Source organism: Hyperolius riggenbachi, chromosome 5 (assembly GCF_040937935.1).
Source record: "Hyperolius riggenbachi isolate aHypRig1 chromosome 5, aHypRig1.pri, whole genome shotgun sequence".
NCBI classification, from domain to species: domain Eukaryota; kingdom Metazoa; phylum Chordata; class Amphibia; order Anura; family Hyperoliidae; genus Hyperolius; species Hyperolius riggenbachi.
In genome coordinates, this window is record NC_090650.1 from 207,147,263 (window position 1) to 207,171,925 (window position 24,663).

Below are 24,663 nucleotides of genomic sequence, written 5' to 3' on the forward strand. Positions count from 1 at the left end.
GCTTATGTAGAGCTTAGTATAATAGTATTAGTAGTTTGATCTGAATCCTTTGGGTAACTGGCAGTCAATGAAGGGAGTGGAAGAAAGGGGTGGCATCAAAGGAGTGGGAGAAGAGGTGGATAAAACAAGCAGCAGAGTTCAGTAAGGACTGCGCCTCGCCAATCTGTTTTTCAATAGGCCGCAGAGTAGAGTGTTACAGGGGTCAAGACAGAAAAAAAATTAGAGCATGTACAAGCATTGTAGGGGGGTTTGGGGGCCGACATGCGAAGCACCTCATTATAAATCCAGGGCACTAAACCCAGATCTTTACTCCTAGTGATGCATTTGGTAGCCACATATCACAGACAGCTACAGTATCAGATTAGCAGATTAGTGCCTACAAAAATGAAGTGTAAAGTAAAAGGTGCTTTAAAACACTTCACAAATTCCTTGCATGTCATATTAGCAAGTATTAACTCATCACTGTCGGATCAGGAAAATATAACTCACAGGTAGTCATAGACCGCTCTGTTTTAGTCAGAACCTACAGTACCTACAGGTCAATTCCACATCTAAAGGAGCACTGTAAGGAAACGCGGAAAAGCCGCCGTCTCTCAAGGTGAGGCGGCTGTTTCCGCGTCCAGCAGGGTGTCACAACGCGGAAAAACCGCCGCATGCCGCTTAGGCAGAGCGGCGGAATCCGCATTGGGAACGGCAGAATCCGCATTGAAAACGGCGGAATCCGCATTGGAAGCGGCCCCCACACGTGGTGCTCAAGATACATTGCAAGACAGTTCTGGTGTGGCTGGGACTGATAGTCCACCAGGATTCAGAGTGACACGCGCGCGCGCACAGAGACAGAGCTTATATAACAGCCAGAAGTAGTCAGCTGACCAGGCTGGTCAGCTGACATTTTCCACTACTTTCATTGGTCCAGCAATTAGGGAGGTCCTGGAAAGGTCCTTGAGTATATATACTGCTGGCTGTTCACTTGTTCCTTGTCTGGCGTGCGATCACATACGTGGGAGCACTCAGATCCGTAGTCAGATCCGCAAGTGTGCCGGGACCAGCTGGAGCTGTAATCCTACACTTAGCTAGATTCTGTTGATAGCTAAAGTACTAGTTTGATTGTGATTATCTGTTATGACCCTTTGCCTGTCTCGACTATCCTCCTGAACTCTGATCTTGTACCTCGATATCTCTGATACTCTGTTGCCGAACCCCGGCTAGACCCTGCTTCTATCTCCTGATTTTGTACCTTGATATATCTGATACCCTGTTGCCAAACCTTGCCTGTACTTTGACTCTGCTTTTGCCTCCTGATCTTGTACCTTATCTGTCCGTGTGTATCGACCTGGCTTGTCCGACCTCGAGAACCGACCTCACGATTGGAGGCGGTTCCCCATCCTGTCAGTGGCATCTCCTCCTGAGTGTCACTTTCAGACTAACCTTCCTACTATCAGTCTGACTCCTCCCCGTCTTGGAGAGTCCAGATCTGCGGAAGGAATCAGCGCAGTACTTCCGACTGCGCTGAGGCTTGTTACTGTTACACCAAAACACTACACTCTACTCAGGTGAACAGAGGTTAGCTAGTATATTGGATTATCGGTGAGACTGCAGATCACTTATAATCTGGTATACGTCTGTATTCCCCGTGATACTGCAGATCACCGGTAATCAGACCTCTCTGTGCTTCACCGATCGTTACAGAACGCCAGACCAATAAACTGATGGACGCACGCGCTGACCCTCTGACCGTGCTTGCCACTTCGGTGGATACTATCCATCAAGCACTGGGCCAGCACAAAGCTTTGATTGATGCCCTAACAGGCTCTGTGCAAACCCTTCAGACGTCAGTTGATTCGGTGCGATCCCCTCCTAGTGATGACATACGTATGCCTGTACCAGATAAATTTTCCGGCCAGAAGTCTGACTTCCGGAATTTTAAGAGTAGAGTGTTATCGTATTTCGAGTTGAGACCCCGATCCTCAGGGACTGAGACCCAACGGGTCATCTTTATTAGAACTTTGCTGACTGGCGACTCCCAGTCCTGGGCATATAACCTGCCTCCCACTGATACAGCTCTGACCTCGGTAGAGGAATTCTTTAAGGCCATGGCCGTAATTTACGACGACCCTGACCTTGCTGCGTCTTCTGAGCGGAAGCTCAAACTTTTGCGGCAAGGCAGAGGCTCGGTCGAGGATTATGCGGCAGAATTCCGTAGGTGGTCAGTCACCGCCAGATTCGACAACTATGCCCTGATGGATTACTTCCTGTCTGGGTTGTCGGAGGAGGTCTCTGACCTAATGCTAACCATACCCGAGCCCAAAACACTCGATGAGGCCATCTCATCGGCCATTCGAGTTGACCGCAGGCTACGCCATCAGAAGCAGACTAGGGGCAGTCACCGTGTCAGGGTGACATCTTACGCGGCACCGTCCGCTGCACCTCTAGTAGCACCTTCTCTGCCTGTCTCACCCTCTCCGGCCTTGCCTCCGCCCGAACCAATGCAGATTGGTCGATCGAAACTGACCCAGGTGGAGCGAAGGCGGAGAATGACGGAACAGCTGTGCCTGTATTGTGCAGCAGCAGGGCATAGGGTGCGAAACTGCCCTAACAGGTCGGGAAACGAGTTTGCCTAGAAGTAGTGGGGGGTGACACCCTGGGCACACAATTTTCACCCCTTAAAGAAAGAAAATTGCTTCTCCCTTGTACTGTTACATGGGATGATAAATCTGTAGCCACTGAGGCTTTTATTGACTCTGGCTCAGCGGCCAATTTCATGAACTTCGAATTCGCTCAGGAGTTGGGTCTTCCACTCACTCCCGTGAGACCCCCCATACAGGTCACGGCAGTGGACGATTCCCCTCTGCAACGGAATCGTGCGCTGTCACAGACCCCGGTGGTGAAGCTCACCATAGGGGTATTGCATGGGGAACAATTACAATTTTTTGTGTTACATATGTCAACCTCCACTATCATCCTAGGCATGCCGTGGTTGCAAATCCATTCACCGCATATTGACTGGGCCACGGGTCAGTTAACCACCTGGTCACCGCATTGTTTTCAGCGGTGTTTGGGGAAGTTAACATTGGGGCAAACCAGAGTCCAGGTGGAGGGTGTACATGACCATTATTCTGAATATTCTGATGTATTTTGTCCCAAAGCAGCCGATAAATTGCCTCCCCATCGCCCTTTTGACTGTCCCATTGATCTCCGTTCCGGTTGTGTACCCCCCCGGGGTCATTTGTACAATTTGTCGGGGCCCGAAAAATTGGCTATGCAGGAGTACATCAGGGAGAATTTGGCCAAGGGGTTTATTCGCCCGTCCCGGTCGCCTGCCGGGGCAGGCTTCTTTTTTGTAAAAAAGAAAGACGGAGGCCTGCGGCCCTGCATTGATTACCGCGGTCTTAACAAGATTACAGTGAAGAATCGCTATCCGCTACCTCTGATAGACGATTTATTCACACAGATCACTGACGCCAAGATCTTTTCTAAGCTGGATTTGCGGGGGGCATACAACCTGATACGCATAAGAAAGGGCGATGAGTGGAAAACGGCCTTTAATACACCAGACGGGCATTATGAGTATCTGGTGATGCCCTTCGGGCTATGTAATGCCCCGGCCGTTTTCCAGGAACTCATCAACGAGGTTTTCAGGGAGGTGTTGGGGAAATTTGTCCTAGTCTACCTAGACGATATCCTTATCTTCTCCAACAACCTCTCTGAACATAGGACCCATGTGAGGTTCGTTTTGAACAAACTAAGGCAGAACTCTTTGTACGCAAAGCTTGAAAAGTGTATATTTGAGGTAACTTCTGTCGCTTTCTTGGGGTACATAGTTTCCACCACAGGCCTGTCTATGGATCCTGCCAAGGTTTCCGCTGTTCTGGAGTGGCCTCAGCCGGTTGGGTTGAAGTCTCTTCAGCGGTTTCTTGGCGTCGCCAACTACTATTTCTCCCCTTACCAGTCTCACCAAGAAAGGGGCAGATACCACGTACTGGTCTCCTGAGGCGTTACAGGCTTTTTCCACCCTGAAGGGCCTATTTTGTTCAGCACCCATCCTCAGACATGTGGATACGTCTTTTCCGTTTATTGTTGAGGTGGATGCTTCGGAGGTCAGGGTGGGGGCTGTGTTGTCTCAGCGATCTGGCTTGCAGGGCAGAATGCACCCGTGTGCTTACTTCTCCCGTAGGTTCTCTCCTGCGGAGAAGAACTACGATATTGGCAACAGAGAGCTCCTAGCCATTAAACTGGCTTTCAAGGAATGGCGACATTGGTTAGAGGGAGCTGAGCATACGGTCACGGTCTACACTGACCACAAGAACTTAGAGTACATCGAGTGGGCTAAGAGGTTGAGCCCCCGTCAGGCTCGATGGTCGTTGCTTTTCTCTAGGTTCTCTTTCATTATTACGTACACCCCAGGTAGCAAAAATGTCAAGGCGGATGCTTTATCCAGATGCTTCGAGTCAGAGACAGCACAGCCCTCCGTTCCAGAGACCATTATTCCCCAGAGCTTGGTACTGGCCGCAACAGAGACTTGGGAGGATTGGAAGGAGACTTTGATTCCCTTTCAACAAGACATCCCGGAAGGGAAGCCCGCAGGGGTGCTGTTCATTCCTCTGCCATTTCGTCTTCAGGTTCTAGAGATGTTCCATGCGCATAAGAATGCTGGGCATCCTGGGGCATCTAGAACACAGGATTTGGTAGCCAGATGCGCCTGGTGGCCGTCCTTGGCAGCGGATTGCAAGGAGTACGTGAGGGAATGTGCGATTTGTGCCAAGAGTGAACCCTCCCGGCTGGCACCTATCGGTACCCTGCAGCCTTTGCCCACCCCGAGTGAACCATGGACTCACCTGTCCATGGATTTTGTAGGGGAGCTTCCCAGATCTGAGGGCATGGCGGTCATTTGGGTGGTAGTCGACCGTTTTAGCAAAATGGCCCATTTCGTGCCATTGAAAGGACTCCCCTCAGCTCTGGAATTGGCCGAGTTATTCATAACTCATATTTTCCGATTACACAGCATTCCTGAAAACATAGTCTCAGACAGGGGAGTCCAATTTGTTTCACGATTTTGGAAGGCTTTTTGCCAGCTCATAGGCATAAAGCTGTCATTTTCATCAGGCTACCATCCACAGACAAATGGCCAGATGGAGAGGATAAACCAGTGATTAGAACAGTTTTTGAGGTGTTACGTTGCTGAGGCGCAAGACGATTGGGTTAGATTCTTGCCCTTCGCAGAATTTGCGCAAAATAATTTGAAAAACTCGTCCTCCGGATTTTCTCCTTTTCCAGTAGTGATGGGGAGATCACCCAAATTTTCCCCATTGCCAGTAGCCTCCACTCCATTCCCAGCCCTGGAGACCTGGCAAAGGTCACTTAAGGACCTTTGGGGAACAGTAACGAGTAACCTGGAAAAGGCTTTTTTGAGTCAGAAGGGTCAAGCTGACAAAAGACGGTCATTGGAGTGGAGGTTCCAACCTGGAGACTTGGTCTGGGTGTCCACACGTCACTTGACCCTGAGACAACCTTCTGACAAGCTAGGTCCCAGGTTTGTGGGTCCATTCCCGGTAGCCAGGAAGATCAACAATGTTACTTATACCGTTGATCTCCCCACCAGCATGCGGGGGTAAGGTCCTTCCACGTGTCCCTTCTTAAACCAGCAGTCCAGGTGGGTCCTACTCCTCCTCCTCCTGTGTTGGTAGATGCCCAACCCGAATATGAGGTGGAGAAGATTTTAGATTCACGCACGGTACAAAACTCGGTACAGTACCTCATACATTGGAAAGGGTACGGCATTGAGGAGAGGCAATGGGTACCGGGGACACGCATGCATGCAGACGACTTAAGGAGGGAGTTTCATGCCTTACATCCCGAGAAACCTGGTAGGAGCTGTCCGGAGTCCACTCCTCGGGGGGGGGGGGGGGGGGTACTGTAAAGAAATGCGGAAAAGCCGCCGTCTCTCAAGGTGAGGCGGCTGTTTCCGCGTCCAGCAGGGCGTCACAACGCGGAAAAACCGCCGCATGCCGCTTAGGCAGAGCGGCGGAATCCGCATTGGGAACGGCGGAATCCGCATTGAAAACGGCGGAATCCGCATTGGAAGCGGCCCCCACACGTGGTGCTCAAGATACATTGCAAGACAGTTCTGGTGTGGCTGGGACTGGTAGTCCACCAGGATTCAGAGTGACACGCGCGCGCGCACAGAGACAGAGCTTATATAACAGCCAGAAGTAGTCAGCTGACCAGGCTGGTCAGCTGACATTTTCCACTACTTTCATTGGTCCAGCAATTAGGGAGGTCCTGGAAAGGTCCTTGAGTATATATACTGCTGGCTGTTCACTTGTTCCTTGTTTGGCGTGCGATCACATACGTGGGAGCACTCAGATCCGTAGTCAGATCCGCAAGTGTGCCGGGACCAGCTGGAACTGTAATCCTACACTTAGCTAGATTCTGTTGATAGCTAAAGTACTAGTTTGATTGTGATTATCTGTTATGACCCTTTGCCTGTCTCGACTATCCTCCTGAACTCTGATCTTGTACCTCGATATCTCTGATACTCTGTTGCCGAACCCCGGCTCGTCCTAGACCCTGCTTCTGTCTCCTGATTTTGTACCTTGATATATCTGATACCCTGTTGCCAAACCTTGCCTGTACTTTGACTCTGCTTTTGCCTCCTGATCTTGTACCTTATCTGTCCGTGTGTATCGACCTGGCTTGTCCGACCTCGAGAACCGACCTCACGATTGGAGGCGGTTCCCCGTCCTGTCAGTGGCATCTCCTCCTGAGTGTCACTTTCAGACTAACCTTCCTACTATCAGTCTGACTCCTCCCCGTCTTGGAGAGTCCAGATCTGCGGAAGGAATCAGCGCAGTACTTCCGACTGCGCTGAGGCTTGTTACTGTTACACCAAAACACTACACTCTACTCAGGTGAACAGAGGTTAGCTAGTATATTGGATTATCGGTGAGACTGCAGATCACTTATAATCTGGTATACGTCTGTATTCCCCGAGATACTGCAGATCACCGGTAATCAGACCTCTCTGTGCTTCACCGATCGTTACAAGCACCTGTTGGAAAGCCATGTGGAACTGGATACATTTATTTTGCCTTCAAAAAGACTAGGGAATGAAAAGTTAGCCCCCAAAAAGAAATTATATAACTACCAATCAGTAGTTCACATAAAAGAAAAAAAAAAACAGGGAGTAATTTTTTATAATGATAGAAATTCAACTATAAGGCCGCTTTCCAAAACCTTTAAAGGCTTAATACCTAACTGTTATACAGGGGCATACCTACAAATGATGGGGCCTCCCAGCCTAACACTTGATAAACTTCCCCTTCTAACATCCCCCTCCAGCCCGTGACCAGGATGTCTATCTTCCACCAGGAGGTGCAACCGCCAGGACTCCCCCACCGATAACAGGTGTTGCCTCAACAACACTTCCTCTGGAGGGGTATTGGAAGGAGGGAAAGTACAAAGCTGCAGGGGTTTCTACCCCTATAGTCAAGCATCTGCTTTTATGCTGTTTCCCACGGCAAAATGTCTAGATTAAATGGTGGCTATGGGCACAGGTCCTCTTTAATATGCTGCTCAGCTGACTGGTGTGTTGTAATTGGTGGTATTTTGCTGCTTTATGGGCATTTGGTTATGTGTATATATTCTTGCTGCTCTCTGTGGCTTCAGTAACCCTCAGGACCCATAGGTTCCCTCCTACCCTACCCATCGTAGGCTAATTTTATTGGGGTAACATCTCTCATTGGGGTGTATGCAATAAACTGCGTTAAGTAGGATTACGTGAGTAAAGTCCTACCCCACAATGAGCAGAGCAGTGCTGTTCCATGGTTACCTCTGCATGCCTGCACTGTCCTTCTCTACTCTCTTGCTTCTGGTCTGCTCTCCGCCCCTCCCCATGACCATGATGATGAGAGGAGAAGCAAGGAGCAGAGCAGACGTGGGTTAATCAAGGAGAAGGAAGACAGTTGGCATACACAAGTAACTATGGAAGCCTTTACTGAAATCCGGCCAACAAATGCGAGTTTATTTGAGCAATGGCTAAAGCTTAGAAAACTGAATAATGCAACAGAACAATAGGGTTGATTTGCAAACCGTCAGTAAAACTGTAATGCACAAACAGGGTTACGCTGATGGCATGAATACAGGTACAATTCCCATGCGTTGGTTTTGTGAATCAATCCCATTGATTTCAAGCACATCAGCAAATCTACAAAAGTAAAATGAAAGAAACCAATCAAGGTATTGCAGTGGTCCAACGCCCAGAATTTAACCACCCTGGCGTTCTATTAAGATCGCCAGGGAGGCTGCGGGAGGGGTTTTTTTTTATAAAAAAAAACTATTTCATGCAGCCAACTGAAAGTTGGCTGCATGAAAGCCCACTAGAGGGCGCTCCGGAGGCGATCTTCTGATCGCCTCCGGCGGCCAGAAATAACACGGAAGGCCGCAATGAGCGGCCTTCCGTGTTTCGCTTACCTCGTCGCCATGGCGACGAGCGGAGTGACGTCATGGACGTCAGCCGACGTCCTAATGTCAGCCGCCTCCGATCCAGCCCTTAGCGCTGTCCGGAACTTTTTGTTCCGGCTACGCTGGGCTCAGGCGGCTGGGGGGACCCTCTTTCGCCGCTGCATGCGGCGGATCGCCGCACTGCAGCGGCGATCAGGCAGCACACACGGCTGGCAAAGTGCCGGCTGCGTGTGCTGCTTTTTATTTGAGCCAAATCGGCCCAGCAGGGCCTGAGCGGCAGGCTCCGGCGGTACTGGACGAGCTGAGCTCGTCCAGACCGCTCAGCTGGTTAACCTTGTTGAAATGCTGATGTGGATGACCTCAACAGAGACCTCAATAACCAGAAGCAATACTGTAAAGAAGACTGGGCTTCCACAATGATGTGAGAGACAGATTAAGGCCTCTTGCACACTGCAAGTGATTCCGATTAAGATTCCGCTTTTTAATCAGTTTTTACATCCGATTCAGATTCCGATTTGCAGTGTGCAGGGAGCAAACTGCAAATCGGAATCGGAATCTGATGTAAAAACTGATTAAAAAGCGGAATCTGAATCGGAATCACTTGCAGTGTGCAAGAAGCCTAAGTTGTGTAGAAAATAATCACTTCAAGTTTTTGCTGCTAAAGGTGATTCCTGCTAGTGTGCAAGATACAGTATTGCCCTATCATCAATGATTTATATATTCTTCTCCATTTGGCTTCATGTGTTGTTTTACACCTGAAGTTAGATTTACAGTAAGTAATTTTAGAACCAGTTAAGGACCAGATGATTATGACCTGATATGTAATATCTTAGGGCTGATTCAGATGGGTGTCTGCTGAGTGGCGCCAGCGTTCAGGACTTGGCATTAAACGTTCCCATTCAAGTGAATGGGAGCATTTGTACCAGGCTTTTACCGGCGTTTACGCGAACGCGGCGTCCTATTGCGTCCTGGGGTAGTTAACCGCCACGGGGTAATGTTCCCCTAGGGGAGGAAAAATGCCGACCGCATCCGAAAGCTACGTGAAGGCTGCTGAAAGCCGAACGCGGTGCAGCCGCAACGCCACCAAATGTGATGCCACAGAAAGCCGGGCAGATGAACCAGCCCTTACAAATGAAAAATAATGTATTTTGTTTACTCCATTGCACATTTCATCACAGTCTGGTACATAAGCATGCTGCTGCACAGAAAAATGTATACACAGTTGCAGTTACCACAGCAAAAAGAACCACAGAACATATTTGTAAAATAGTCCATAAAAAAACATGGATCTGTGAGGAAAGAGATCACATTTGGGGAATCATAGGCATTTTGACGCAATGCAAAGTTGCATGGTTTACTATGGGCCTACTGTGATTTGAGCAACCATTTGTGATTATGTAAAGTGTTTAAAGAGAATCTGAAGTGAAAATAAAAATAAAATACAGATACCCACTTAAGGAGAGGGAAGGCTCGGGGTCCTATAGATCCTTCTCGGTCTCGTCACTGTCCCCGCGTTCCCCCCGCAGACTCCCCCGTTAGCAGTCTACGACTCATGGGTCGTAGACTGCTCTCTTTCACGTCTGGTGGGTTTTAGGAGTCTTCATAAGCACTCGGACCTCTGCACTGCACATGCGTGAGCGCCCTCTCATGCACTAGCATGTGCGCAGTACATGCGCTCCCGAAGACTTCCAAAGTTTTGAACCAGGGATCCAGCACTGGAACGTGGTTCCCGTGAGGAGAACGGGAAGGCTCTATATAGGACCCAGAGCCTTCCCTCTCCTTAAGTGAGTATCAGTTTTGTATCTTAAAAAAAAAGTTACAACCTTTTTTGCACAACGCATGTGGTTCCTTATTGAAAATCACTGGCTACTGTTGTGCCGATTAAAGAACTTCCGAGGCGAAATATAACATTTCCTTTTACTTACCTGGGGCTTGTTACAGCCCTAGACGTCATTTGGGTCCTCTCAGGTGTCCCGCTGGCTTTCTCTAAAGATTACCAACCCCCGATGGGTTGGCAACTTCTGCACATGCACGGGCGCATGCGAGCACCCATGTAATCAGGCTCGACCAATCATTTCCAATCAATTACCATGGCGATCGGAAAATCGTGGGATTGCACCATTGATGCCCACCTAAAGTGGATTTCCTTTAACATTTTATTAACACCCAACTACAAGATTATTACAAAAGGGATGTAATTTAAAGACCACCATTTAAACTTAATGCTAGAAATAGCGACTGCACGGGTAAGTAACTCACCTGCCTAAAATCCCCCTGCTCAATATGCAGCTGCCAAGCTGGTGGCTGGGTAACAGATGTGGGGATTGAAATGGCCACAGAGTTTCGTAAACACTTTGGGCAAAAACCTCCACAGCGTTTTACCAATGGGGTGGGGGGGGGGTGGAGTTTAACAATAATTCCGATTTACTGGCAAGCGGGTGAGTTGCTTACCCGTGCACTGACCAATTCCAACTTAAGTTAGCTTGAGGTCTAAATTTAATGTATAATACATTACATCCTAGATGGTCTTTAACATACCTTTTGAGATAAGGAAAGACATTTTTAAGAGTTGTTTCACAATTCACACTGGGGGGGCTATTGCGTTGCCATTGCCAATCGGCAAATTGCTAATGAAGTGTCTCCCTTTGGGAGCATTCACATAGCAGCATTGTGATTGTGATCACATAATCACTGCATGTAGCATCGCTAAGGAGCAATCGTGAAAAATTGCTGACAAATCACTAGCTGCAATTTTTTGGCAATTTTTTTTTGGGGGGGGGGGGGGGGGCAAATTGTAATGTTTAACAGTCCTAAGGCAATACCCCTGGATGCCAAACATTCAGCCATGACCCTGCCACACCCATAGTCACACATACCAGGATGGATTACTTTAGGTACAGATGATGTTTTTATATTGTTGAAACCACATTCGCTCTTTCTATTGTCATGGAATTCCCTTGATGTTAGTATTTTGAAACAAATACTTTAATTGAATAAGTGGGAATAAAGTCACACAAAAGCATTACAATAAATAAATTTTGATTTGGTTAAAAAAAATGTCTCTCTGAAACAGAGACATTTGGGAAATATAGTTGTAGTGTAGTCTAATGTCTTTGCTAAAGGTAATGCAAAGTGCGTTATCCAATGATCACTACACTCATTCATACTTGAAAAATGAAAATGATCATTTTGCTGAAAGTTAATTATGACTCAGCATTTAGATAAATCACAATCACACGTCTGGTGTTCAGCTTCAATAATTTCAGCTGTCCTTACCTTCTCTGTGTTCCTCCGAGCCCATGGACGTTTATATTGTATGCAGTTGTGGAGCCAGCATCGCTTGTTCCTGGTACGCAGCTAAAACTCTGCACAGCGAACTGATGCTGGTAGCTCCTCCTCCTCCCCTCTCTCTTATACAGCAAGTTGCAGTTTCATTTCACCTTGGAAACATCAAAACTCCTCCCGTTAGTTTCAATTTCCCAATGTGAACATTATAATCCGAGGGTGTAGGTTTCATTTTATATCCATGTGCTGAGAGTAAATAAAAACATCGTCTAGCATCCTTTCCATAGAACACAGTGCAACTTCCAGAAGCTCTCCGTGCAGGAGAACAAAACTGTCAGGTTTCCTTGTCCAAGTTGTTGAGGCATTCCCAATGCAGGCAGAAATAACATTTGTTTCTAGATTGGAGATGGCATGCTATTGCTGTCTGTGAATTTGCTGGGAATGTTTCATTCACTGCCTGTTCTTGTGAGTGCCAGAAGAAAAAAGAAAAATGAAAGGAAATTTTCCCAATAGGCACACAGACAGCAGTAACGAGCTAACAAATATTCTTACCATTCTTCCCTCTTTCTTAAAGCGGAACTGTAGATATCAAATAAACACATTGTTTCACTTACCTGGGGGTTTACCAAGCCCCCAACAGCTGTCCTGTCCCGCGCCGCTCCTCAACGAGCCTCCGTTCTCCCGCGGCCAGCTACTTTCGGTTTCGCCGCCAGGCCACTGCGCCTGCGCGGCTCTGGCCACGCGTATCCTTTCTTCGCGTTCCCCGATTGCAGAGGGGAACGCGAAGAAAGGATACGCTTGGCAGGGTTGCGCTGGCCTCGACTTACAATTCGAAGTACGGGACCGAGCGGCGGCGGGGGAACGGAGACTGATGGAGATTCGGCGTGGAACAGGACAGCTGCTGGGGGCTTGGGGAAGCCCCAGGTAAGTGAAACAATGTGTTTATTTTATATCTACAGTTCCGCTTTAAAGAAAACCTAAGATGACAAAAGTGAAAGATTTGATACTCCTCCAGCCCCATAAGCATACCTCCCAACTTTTTGAGATGAGAATTAGGGACACTTAAGCCACGCCCCGGCCACACCCCTTATCACGCCCCCATCACACCCCTAGTCACACATACCAAAAATATGTTGTTTTATAATACAAATCACACTGGTCCTTTCCTGGTTTATTTTCCTTAATATTGACATTTTAAAATTAGTAATATATTTTTATTTATTTATTTTTATTTATTGTACTTATAAAGTGCCAACATATTACGCAGCGCAACATTTAAAGGATGGGAATAAAGTTTAGAGTCAATCAAACACATTTTTAGTAGATAAATACAGGATCTTCTCAAAAAATTAGCATATTGTGAAAAAGTTCATTATTTTCTGTAATGTACTGATAAACATTAGACTTTCATACATTTTAGATTCAAATACACACAACTGAAGTAGTTCAAGCCTTTTATTGTTTTAATATTGATGATTTTGGCATACATCTCATGAAAACCCAAATTTCCTATCTCAAAAAATTAGCATATTTCATCCGACCAATAAAAGAAAAGTGTTTTTAAAACAAAAAAAGTCAACCTTCAAATAATTATGTTCAGTTATGCACTCAATACTTGGTCGGGAATCCTTTTGCAGAAATGACTGCTTCAATGCGGCATGGCATGGAGGCAATCAGCCTGTGGCACTGCTCAGGTGTTATGGAGGCCCAGGATGCTTCGATAGCGGCCTTAAGCTCATCCAGAGTGTTGGGTCTTGTGTCTCTAAACTTTCTCTTCACAATATCACACATATTCTCTATGGGGTTCAGGTCAGGAGAGTTCAGGCCAATTGAGCACAGTAATACCATGGTCAGTAAACCATTTATCAGTGGTTTTGGCACTGTGAGCAGGTGACAGGTCGTGCTGAAAAATGAAATCTTCATCTCCATAAAGCTTTTCAGCAGATGGAAGCATGAACCCACTTTTGAACCAGAAACAGTGGCAGAAGCGCCTGACCTGGGCTACAGAGAAGCAGCACTGGACTGTTGCTCAGTGGTCCAAAGCCCTTTTTTCAGATGAAAGCAACTTTTACATGTCATTCGGAAATCAAGGTGCCAGAGTCTGGAGGAAGACTGGGGAGAGGGAAATGCCAAAATGCCTGAAGTCCAGTGTCAAATACCCACAGTCAGTGATGGTCTGGGGTGCCATGTCAGCTGCTGGTGTTGGTTTACTGTGTTTTATCAAGGGCAGGGTCAATGCAGCTAGCTATCAGGAGATTTTGGAGCACTTCATGCTTCCATCTGCTGAAAAGCTTTATGGAGATGAAGATTTCATTTTTCAGCACGACCTGGCACCTGCTCACAGTGCCAAAACCGCTGGTAAATGGTTTACTGACCATAATATTACTGTGCTCAATTGGCCTGCCAACTCTCCTGACCTGAACCCCATAGAGAATCTGTGGGATATTGTGAAGAGGAAGTTGAGAGAAGCAAGACCCAACACTCTGGATGAGCTTAAGGCCCGGTTCACACTTGCGGTTCTCTGCCAAACGGACCGGATGACCTGACCGGATCCGGACCGGATCCGGATCGGAACCCTACGGTTCCGATCCGGATCCGATCCGGATCCGGTCAGGTTGCATCAGGTGTTCATCAGGATGCGATCCGGATCCGTTTGGCAAAAGATAGTAGAAATAAAATAAAAATGTTGGGGTCTGGGAGGTCAGCAGAAGGTGGACCTGTGGAATCAGGCCCTCCGCTGTTTAGCACTCACCTCCACCTCCGACATACTGCCAACATCTCCAGCACGTAAAAGTCACTGCTGCTCCACTCCAAAATGCTTGCCCATGTGTCCCCATCCAAAATCGCCGCTACAATACGCATAGGAAGTGGGGTAGAACATCCGGATTTTATAGCCAGTGTGTTGTGCGCTCTCCGGTTCTCATTGGTTTGTATTGGCCGGATGGTGCAGTCCGGCTCCGCTCCGGATACGTCTGCCGGAGGAGCCGGACCAAAAAATAGCGCATGTTGGATCTTATGCCGGAGTCCGGATCCGGTCCGGCTCCGGTCCGGACGAAACGGACGAAGGGGGAATGGACGCATAGACTTGCATTGCTATGCCGTGCGTCCGTTCCGTCCGTTCGGCATGCGGTCCGGCTCCGGCACGGCGATTCCGGACGGAGACCGCCAATGTGAACCGGGCCTAAGGCCGCTATCGAAGCATCCTGGGCCTCCATAACACCTGAGCAGTGCCACGGGCTGACTGCCTCCATGCCACGCCGCATTGAAGCAGTCATTTCTGCAAAAGGATTCCCGACCAAGTATTAAGTGCATAACTGAACATAATTATTTGAAGGTTGACTTTTTTTGTTTTAAAAACACTTTTCTTTTATTGGTCGGATGAAATATGCTAATTTTTTGAGATAGGAAATTTGGGTTTTCATGAGCTGTATGCCAAAATCATCAATATTAAAACAATAAAAGGCTTGAACTACTTCAGTTGTGTGTATTTGAATCTAAAATGTATGAAAGTCTAATGTTTATCAGTACATTACAGAAAATAATGAACTTTATCACAATATGCTAATTTTTTGAGAAGTTCCTGTATATATATTTACATACAGGGCCGGATTTGTACTTACCAGTGCCCTAGGCCTGTTGTCACCAAGCACCCCCGCCCCCACCACCACCAAAAAACATTCTGTCCAACTATCTGACTAGCGATCATTCTTTTGAATGGGCTCATTTCAGTTGTGCTGCTGTGCCCCTCATTGAACAAAGAATCAGTGGATGCTCTGTCCTCTCACGATGGAAATTTGCGCTCCTGCTCGAATGTGCACAGCAGCCGATAGTGTTCTGGGAATGCATACTTGAGAAATTACGGCGATGTATGATCGGTACTCGTCAAGAATGCATAACACTATACTGGCCTCGGTTGCTGTGCACATCTGGGTAGGAGCGAGAAATTACATGGAGCGCCAGTGGCCAGAGCATGTGCTGCTTCTTTGTCCTCTGTGCGACTGGCTGCAGTCAGAGCCACAAACAGGTGGCAGGGCAGAGCAATGGAGAGAAGCCCATCCAAAACAGAGAACAGGTAAGTAGCAAACATCCTGTCAAGACCCACTTTGGATGTTTGGTTGTAATTAGTGTGGACCTGAACTCAGAACTTCCTCTCTGCTCTAAAAGATACTCAGCAACATAATAACCTTTAAAGAAAAAACATTTCTTTGTTACAGCTGATACAAATCCTGCAATAAATAGACAGTGTGTCTAATTCCTACTTTCATGGAAGCAAATATATTAACATCTTGTGTTTTAAAATAAGTTTATATGCTGTGGCAGTCAGGTGACACAGGGAAGATATCAAATTTGTGATTAGACACAGATGTGGAAGAATTCGAAAGGATCTCTAAATACATACAGCATGCATTTCTCTGTTTTCCTTCTGTCCTGTGCAAGAGTTCAGCTCCACTTTAAAGCATCTGAATGACATTTATTTATATTTGCTGAAAAAAGTATGTATCTCTTGTGAATGTTGAAAGTACATATGGTGGTGTGCTTTAACATATTGGCAGTATACAGGAACAAAGTCTGAAGAAGGCTTATTAGCAGAAAGATTACTCTTTTTCTTTTAAGCCAATAAATGGTATCATCCTGATTCAAAACGCTCTGCTTTTGCTGATGGCTAAGATGGTACAATGTTCTACTGCTACAGGGAAGCAGAAGGATGCCAAACCATACACACTAGCATAGAGGTAGTAACAGCTCAGGTGACAGTGACAGTTTAGCAATGAAAGGGAAGCATACAGCATTTTTATTCCAGGCTGCAGCAGTTCTCATAGATGGTCGGTGCTGAAGGACAGAAAATGAGTCAGGAAAGAGTTAACTTAAGCAGAGACGAGATCACTGGCTAGGAAGAAAAAAAAAGCAATAAATTAGGCCTAGATAAGAAAGTGTAATTTACAACTGCTGGGGTCAGTGTCACAGCTGTAAAAAAGAAGGCAAAGAAACTAGCAGAAATGTTTCTGAATGTCTGCATTAGAACTCAGCGGAACTTAGTTTTATCTGCTTTGTAATGTAAATCCCTGGTATTTCTCACATCCACTTGTACTGTATGTCGTTCATATAAATAATTAGATGATCAGGTGACAGTTATGATTGATCCTGATTGTTATAACACATCAGGAAGTGAGAGGTGCGGGGATTGGGGAACTCTGGAATTCATCTATTAGTGCAGAGCAGGGCGCTGGCTGGCTGCGCTGCGGGAACAGAGGAGATGATTTACTTTGACATATGACCTCTTCTCTCTCCAAGTCCTGCCACCCTTCTCATCTTATCTGATTTTATCGCCCTAGGCCATGGCCTTTGTGGCCTTTGCAGAAATCCGGGCCTGTTTACATAGAAAGAGGAACAAAGTCCTGAAAGAGGGACAAATGAGGAGTAAAGAGGGACAGAGGGACAGGGTTTCCAAAGAGGGACTGTCCCTCCAAAAGAGGGACAGTTGGGAGCTATGCATAAGTATAGAGATGTAGCGAACGGTTCCAGGCAAAGTTTGGGGGTTCGCGTTCGCCTGCACCAGGTGAACTTTTGCGGAAGTTCGATTCGCCCCATAATGCACTATGAGGGTCAACTTTGACCCTCTGCATCACAGTCAGCAGGCACATTGTAGCCATTCAGGCTACACTAAGCCCTGGAGCCCCCCCCCCCCCCTTATATAAGGCAGGCTCGCCGGCCATTACACTCACTCCTGTGCCTGCTAGAGACAGACTAGGGACAGCTGCTGCAGACTTGTTCTCCTAGGGACAGATTAGTTAGGCTCTTGGCTTGCTCCTGGATGATTGTTATTGCTAAAATAGCACCCCTCAGCTCTCTTTTGAGAGATAATGTTTTCCTGATGTGCTTTTTTTTTGTGTGTGTTGCTCACTGACACTGACATTATACAGCCCTATCTGTTGCAGCTGGACCTTGGTAATTGTTATTACTGAGCCAGCCAGGCCCTGCCTAACTATCTATACTGGGACACCTACCTATGCCTACCTAACTACTGGGGCACCTACTTACCTATACGGGGACACCTACCTACCTACCTATACTAGGGGCACCTACCTATGCCTACCTACCTATCCTGGGACTCCTACCTATGCCTAGCTAACTACTGAGGCACCTACCTATGCCTACCTACCTATACTGGGACTCCTACCTATGCCTAGCTAACTACTGAGGCACCTACCTATGCCTACCTACCTATACTGGGATTCCTACCTATGCCTACCTACCTATACTGGGTCTCCTACCTATGCCTAGATAACTACTGAGGCACCTACCTATGCCTACCTACCTTATACTGGGACTCCTACCTATGCCTACCTACCTATACTGGGACTCCTACCTATGCCTACCTACATACAAGAAGATAATAAGGTCGTTGCTTCATTGTGGACAGACCAAATTCGATCAGCTGGACAGTCACTGTTGTTCTGTCATTGAGCTACCACAGCCCGGCGACTATATGGGCTGGAAAACTGCCTGCACTCTGGCCATGGTGCGCACCAGTCCAGCACGGCCGTCACTACGCAAACAGCTGTTTGCGGTGTGTTACACAATGAGTTTGGTGTGTCAGTGTGAAGCAGAACTCTAATTACACTCCCTGATTGATGTATACACATGCAAGATGTTTGAAAGCACTTTAGGCCTGCAATTTAGCATTCAATGTGATTTCTGCCCTTAAAACGTTGCTTTGCGTCAAATCCAGATTTTTCCCCGGGGCTTTTGGTGTCTATCCCACTCATCCATGCCCCCTCCAGGTGTTAGACCCCTTAAAACATGTTTTCCGTCACTTTTCTGGCCAGCATAATGTTTTCTATTTTTCAAAGTTCGCCTCCCCATTGAAGTCTATTGCGGTTCGCAAACTTTTACGTGAACCAAACCATCCGCGGAAGTTCGCGAACGGGGTTCGCAAAGCGAAAATCGGAGGTTCGCGACATCTCTACATAAGTACAGCTGAGTCCCTCGCTGTCCTCCTGAGTGCCTTAGTTCTCCTGCTAGCGGTCTCGGTAATTGGCCCAGCCGCACCAGTCGGGTATCCTTGGAGGGGCCGCGCATGTGTAGAAGAGACCGTCTGGCGCGACTGAGCCAGATTACCGGAACCGCAAGCAGGAGAATGGAGGCAGTCAAGAGGACAGCAAGGGACTCAGCGGTGCTTATGGGGCTGGAGTAAGCCCCTGGTAAGTATTAATTCACTTTTTGCATCTCAGTTACACTTTAACTACTTACTGCACACCGTGCATTTTAATCACAGCCTGGCAAACTTTGCCTGAAGTACCAGGGCCGCAAAGGTTAGTCTATGCGCTGCGAGGGAATGGAAGCACACGTGAGCGCTGCGACGCTTTGAAGTGCGGGGATTGGTGAGCAGGAACAGTAGTTCCCGAAGCCAATCAGTGTCCCCGAAAGTTTGAATGATCAGTGTCTTAGCCAATGACACTGAACATTCAGTTTAAAAAATCCAAATAAACAAGTTGTTTATATTCTGCAGTAATATCCCGCTCAGAACACTTGGAATCAAGCATTCTGAGAGGTGAGTTACTGCAGGATATATGTGAATTGAAAAATGTAGTGTAATGTGTAATTATATTAAATATAATGTATAAAAAATGTAATAAAAAGCATGTGTGTGCACTGATCACATTGGGGGGCACAGGAACAGCTATCAGTGTCCCCTATAGCGTAGATACCCAACTTGTGGGCCGCGGCCCACTGGTGGTCCATGGGCAGTTTTCTTTTGGGCCGCGGCGGGTCTGTCATCTCGCCCCCTGCGATCGCCACTCCTGTTACCTTATGAGCGGGCGGCCACTTCTTCTCTTATATTCCCCCAGGCGCCGCTCTCCTCTTAGCAGCATCTCCTATTACAGCAGCGCGTCTTGCAACTGCTGTAGGGAGGGAAGGAGGCAGGGCAGCGGTTCCAGTGGTAACAGCGATGCATATCGCCGCTACAGGAAGCTGCTGCCCTGCTTTCTTCCCTTCCATACAGCAGCCGCAAGACGCCATGCTGTAATACGAGATGCTTCTAAGAGGAGAGCGGTGCCTGGGGGAATATAAGAGAAGAAGCAGCCGCCCGCTCATAAGGTAACAGGAGCAGCGGCGGCCGCAGGGGGTTCACTACCTACCCATACTAGGGCGCTATACTGGGGCACTATACTAGCTATAATGGGACACTATACTAGCTATCCTGGACACTATACTAGCTATACTGGACACTATACTAGCCATACTGGGACACTATACTAGCTATACTGGGACACTATACTAGCTATACTGGGACACTATACTAGCTATACTGGACACTATACTAGCTATACTGGACACTATGCTAGCTATACTGGGCCAGGGCCCGAGAGGCTCCGGCCTCTGAGCGGCAGGTCATCAGGTCAGGATGGGGCGCTTTCAAAGGCATTCCAATCCCCAGGCAGTCTATAAAAAAAAGTATTTTTTTCCCACAATCCTGAGAGACACAGCTAAGGGAGCGAAGATAAAAAGCTCTTTGCACAGTTGTTCTGAAAGACTGCAACGGATAAGGAGTCATACATAGTTTACATTACTAAGATTGGTAGACAGTTATCGTATTTTTCGGACTATAAGACGCTCCTGACCATAAGACGCACCTAGGTTTACAGGACAAAAACCATGGGGAAAAAAATATACTAAACCTGGTGCATTCATGATGCAGGGACATCTTGTGGATTATGCCCCTTTGTACCTCATGCCCCCTTGTACCTCTTGTATCCTCCTCTGTCTCCCTTGTGTCCTCCTCTGTCCCCTCTGTGTCTGCCTCTGTCCTCCTCTATGCCCCTTTGTGCTCCCCTTGTGTCCTCCTCTATGCCCTTTTGTGTCCCAGTGTCCTCCTCTGCATGGGCACAGTACAGTAAGTCCCCGACTTTGCAGCGGGTTGGAGGTTCGTATTGGCAGGCGTTCACAAGTCAGGAACTCCCTGCATTTGGACTATAAGACGCAGTGACTTTTTTGCCTCACTTTTTGGGGAGAAAAAGTGAGTCTTATAGTCCAAAAAATACAGTACTTTGTTTGGTTTTTTTACTCTTCTTTGCTGACTTCTGTCAGTGATGTCATCCAGCTGCTCCCTGTAATGATCTGCTCAGCTGGCTGCACAGGCAGACAGCTGTTTGACCATTCCTCAAGTCTGTGGGCTGCAGGTCTCTGGAAGAGAGACCTGTCTTCACTTTGCAAGTTTCAGACCTGCTCTGCTGCTGAGGAATTTGCATACATTTGTCATGCAAATTGCATAGCCGCCTCCCTTGAAGGCTTGCAGCATAAATACCATGTGATCCCACAATCCTTTGCTGGTCATGGTGGTTTGTTACTACTAAAACACTCCTTGAGTGTCAGCCTTGCTATTGTTTGCTAAAGATTATCTTAGAGTAATTCCTGGGGACTGCACTAGGCTATCCTTCTAGTGCAGTCAGGTTGTATTATCTGTATTGCCTGTCTTGTCTTTGCGATTGCACTGTCGCCAGCGGTTGGCGATGGTGAATCGTTTGGTCCAGTACCTGGATCGCACTTGCTCTAGCGGTAGTGGCAGTGGATCTCTCCAGTCTATGTTTTGGAGTTTTACCATAGCTGTGGTTGCTACTGGTTACTCTTCTGTCTGTCTTGCCGTGTGGATCGCACTCGCTCTGGCGGAAAGAGCAGTGGATCCTGCTAGGCCTGTTTCTGTACTTGGATCACACTTGCTCTGGTGGAAAAGAGCAGTGGATCCTGCTAGCTCCGTTTCTGTACTTGGATCACACTTGCTCTGGTGGAAAAGAGCAGTGGATCCTACTAGCCCAGTTTCTGTACTTGGATCACACTTGCTCTGGTGGAAAAGAGCAGTGGATCCTGCTAGCTTTGTTTCTCTACTTGGTTCACACTCGCTCTGGTGGAAAGAGCTGTGGATCCTTCCATGACCTGTCCCTGAACCCGGATCGCACTCGCTCTGGCAGAAGAGCGGTGGATCTTATCTGACCTATTCCTGTTTTCCGTTCGTCTGTCTGTCTGGAGCAAACGTTTGCGGTTGTCTGCGGTAAGGCAGCCGTTTAGCAAGCGTCCCTGTTATTTGTCCATTTGTGTTCATTCGTTAGTTAGGGTGGCGTGCTTGTCTCTGTTGCGCTTAACGTGCGGAGACCGCGCCGTAAACGCGCTTGTTGCTGTTGCGCCTAACGCGCGGTAACCGCGTTTAGGTATTGCGTTTGTTATTTTCGTTGACATTCTCATTGTATGATATACTGTGCCTTTCTCTCTGCTCCTGTGTTTAACCTTTGCTCTGTCTTATGTCACTATTGGCAATCGCCACTCTTGCGATTGCGTTCCTACTTTGTTTCTGCTGTTGTGTGTTCACCGTCGTGGGTTGGCGACTAGACATACATTCTGTGCCTGTGCTCATTCTCATTGGCAATCGCATCTCTTGCGATTGCGTTCTCACTTGGTTTCCACTGTTGTGTGTTCGCCGTCGCTGGTTGGCGACTAGATTGGTGGACATACATACATTCCTTCTCTGTGCTTATTCAGTCTTGTGTTGCTGTTAGCAATCGCCATCGCCATCTCTTGCGATTGCTTTCCCACCTGGTCTTCACGGTTGTGTGTTCATCGTCGCTCTGGCAACTAGATTGATGGACGCACATACACCCTGTCTCTGTGCTCTCTCTCTTTAAGGGCTATCTTGCCCTGCATTGCTTCCCCTCGTACAATTCCTATCTGGCATCTGTGGCTGTGTAGAGGATCTGTTCCTCTGCACTCCACAGCTCCATCTGCCGGCGGGAATTTCACTCTACATGTGCATAAAACCATTGCTGGGTTCTCTCAGATTATACGCTTGTGAAGGATTTCCGCAGTGTCAGCGCGCATCCTGTGCGCTGACCACGGGAATAATTCCACAATCGTTACAGTATGACCAGCCAAACCGAAATTCCCAGTGTAGAGGGAATTTCCGATTTGTAAGTTTTTGTCGAATTTGGTTCTTATATCTTTAAGAGCTTCAAGAGACTAGACTCTGAAACCAAGGAAGACTTCCTTGCTGAATGTGTAAGATTTTTGCTGAATCCTACCTTTCAAATTACTGACCCGTGCACGTCAGCTCTCCAATTCGCTTATAAGCTATTGCAAGGAGATCTGTTTGTGTGGGCTTATGAGGTATTGAAAAGCAATTCCTGGGAGGATAATCTTTATCAGTTTCTTACATTGATTTTTTTCCCACTGGTTTCAGCTGCCTTGCTTACCACCCATGCTTGATGAGTATGTACAGTGGGTAGCAAAGGTATTCGGCCCCCTTGACGTTTTCCACATTTTGTCACATTACTGCCAGAAACATGCATTAATTTTATTGGAATTCCACGTGAAAGACCAATACAAAGTGGTGTACATGTGAGAAGTGGGTCGAAAATCATACATCATTCCAAACATTTTTTACAAATAAATAACTGCAAAGTGGGGTGTGCATAATTGCTTACCAATACTTAAATTGCCTTGGGGGGCAAAGTGGGGTGTGCGTAATTATTCGGCCCCCTGAGTCAATACTTTGTAGAACCACCTTTTGCTGCAATTACAGCTGCCAGTCTTTTTAGGGTATGTCTCTACCAGCTTTGCACATCTAGAGACTGAAATCCTTGCCCATTCTTCTTTGCAAAACAGCTCCAGCTCAGTCAGATTAGATGGACAGCGTTTGTGAACAGCAGTTTTCAGATCTTGCCACAGATTCTCGATTGGATTTAGATCTGGACTTTGACTGGGCCATTCTAACACATAGATATGTTTTGTTTTAAACCATTTCATTGTTGCCCTGGCTTTAAGTTCAGGGTAATTGTCCTGCTGGAAGGTGAACCTCTGCCCCAGTCTCATGTCTTTTGCAGTCTCCAAGAGGTTTTCTTCCAAGTTTGCCCTGTATTTGGCTCCATCCATCTTCCCATCAACTCTGACCAGCTTCCCTGTCCCTGCTGAAGTGATGCACCCCCCGAGCATGATGCTGCCACCACCATATTTGACAGTGGGGATGGTGTGTTCAGAGTGATGTGCAGTGTTAGTTTTCTGCCACACATAGCGTTTTGCATTTTGGCCAAAAAGTTCAGTTTTGGTCTCATCTGACCAGAGCACCTTCTTCCACATGGTTGCTGTGTCCCCCACATGGCTTGTGGCAAACTGCATACGGGACTTCTTATGCTTTCTGTTAACAATGCCTTTCTTCTTGCCACTCTTCAATAAAGGCCAACTTTGTACAGTGCATGACTAATAGTTGTCCTATGGACAGAGTCTCCCACCTGAGCTGTAGATCTCTGCAGCTCGTCCAGAGTCACCATGGGCCTCTTGACTGCATTTCTGATCAGCGCTCTCCTTGTTCGGCCTGTGAGTTTAGGTGGATGGCCTTGTCTTGGTAGGTGTACAGTTGTGCCATACTCCTTTCATTTCTGAATGATCGCTTGAACAGTGCTCCATGGGATGTTCAAGGCTTTGGAAATTTTTTTGTAGCCTAAAGGTCCGTACACACGCCGGACTTTAGGCAACGACGGGTCCGTCGTTGCCTCCCGCTGGGTGGGCGTGCCAGCGACAGTCCGGCGTGTGTACGCTCTGTCGTCAGACTGATACGGCTGTTTCTGAGCGATCCGCCCGGCGGATCGCTCAGAAACAGCCGTCTCAGTCTGACGACAGAGCGTACACACGCCGGACTGTCGCTGGCACGCCCACCCAGCGGGAGGCAACGACGGACCCGTCGTTGCCTAAAGTCCGGCGTGTGTACGGACCTTAAGCCTGTGTTAAATTTCTCAATAACTTGATCCCTGACCTGTCTTGTGTAATCTTTGGACTTCACGGTGTTGTTGCTCCCAATATTCTCTTAGACAACCTCTGAGGCCCTCACAGAGCAGCTGTATTTGTACTGACATTAGATTACACACAGGTGCACTC

General features: G+C 47.4%; 1 protein-coding gene across 1 annotated transcript in view; it reads right to left on the bottom strand.

Moving 5' to 3' along the window:
* LOC137518578 (NFX1-type zinc finger-containing protein 1-like) overlaps positions 1-11,821 on the bottom strand; it is a 338,789-nt gene extending 326,968 nt beyond the window's left edge. The window contains exon 1 of the mRNA XM_068236642.1: positions 11,737-11,821. The gene's annotated coding sequence lies outside the window, so the exon portion shown is untranslated. The remainder of the gene's footprint in view (positions 1-11,736) is intronic.
* Positions 11,822-24,663: the final 12,842 nt, after the last annotated feature.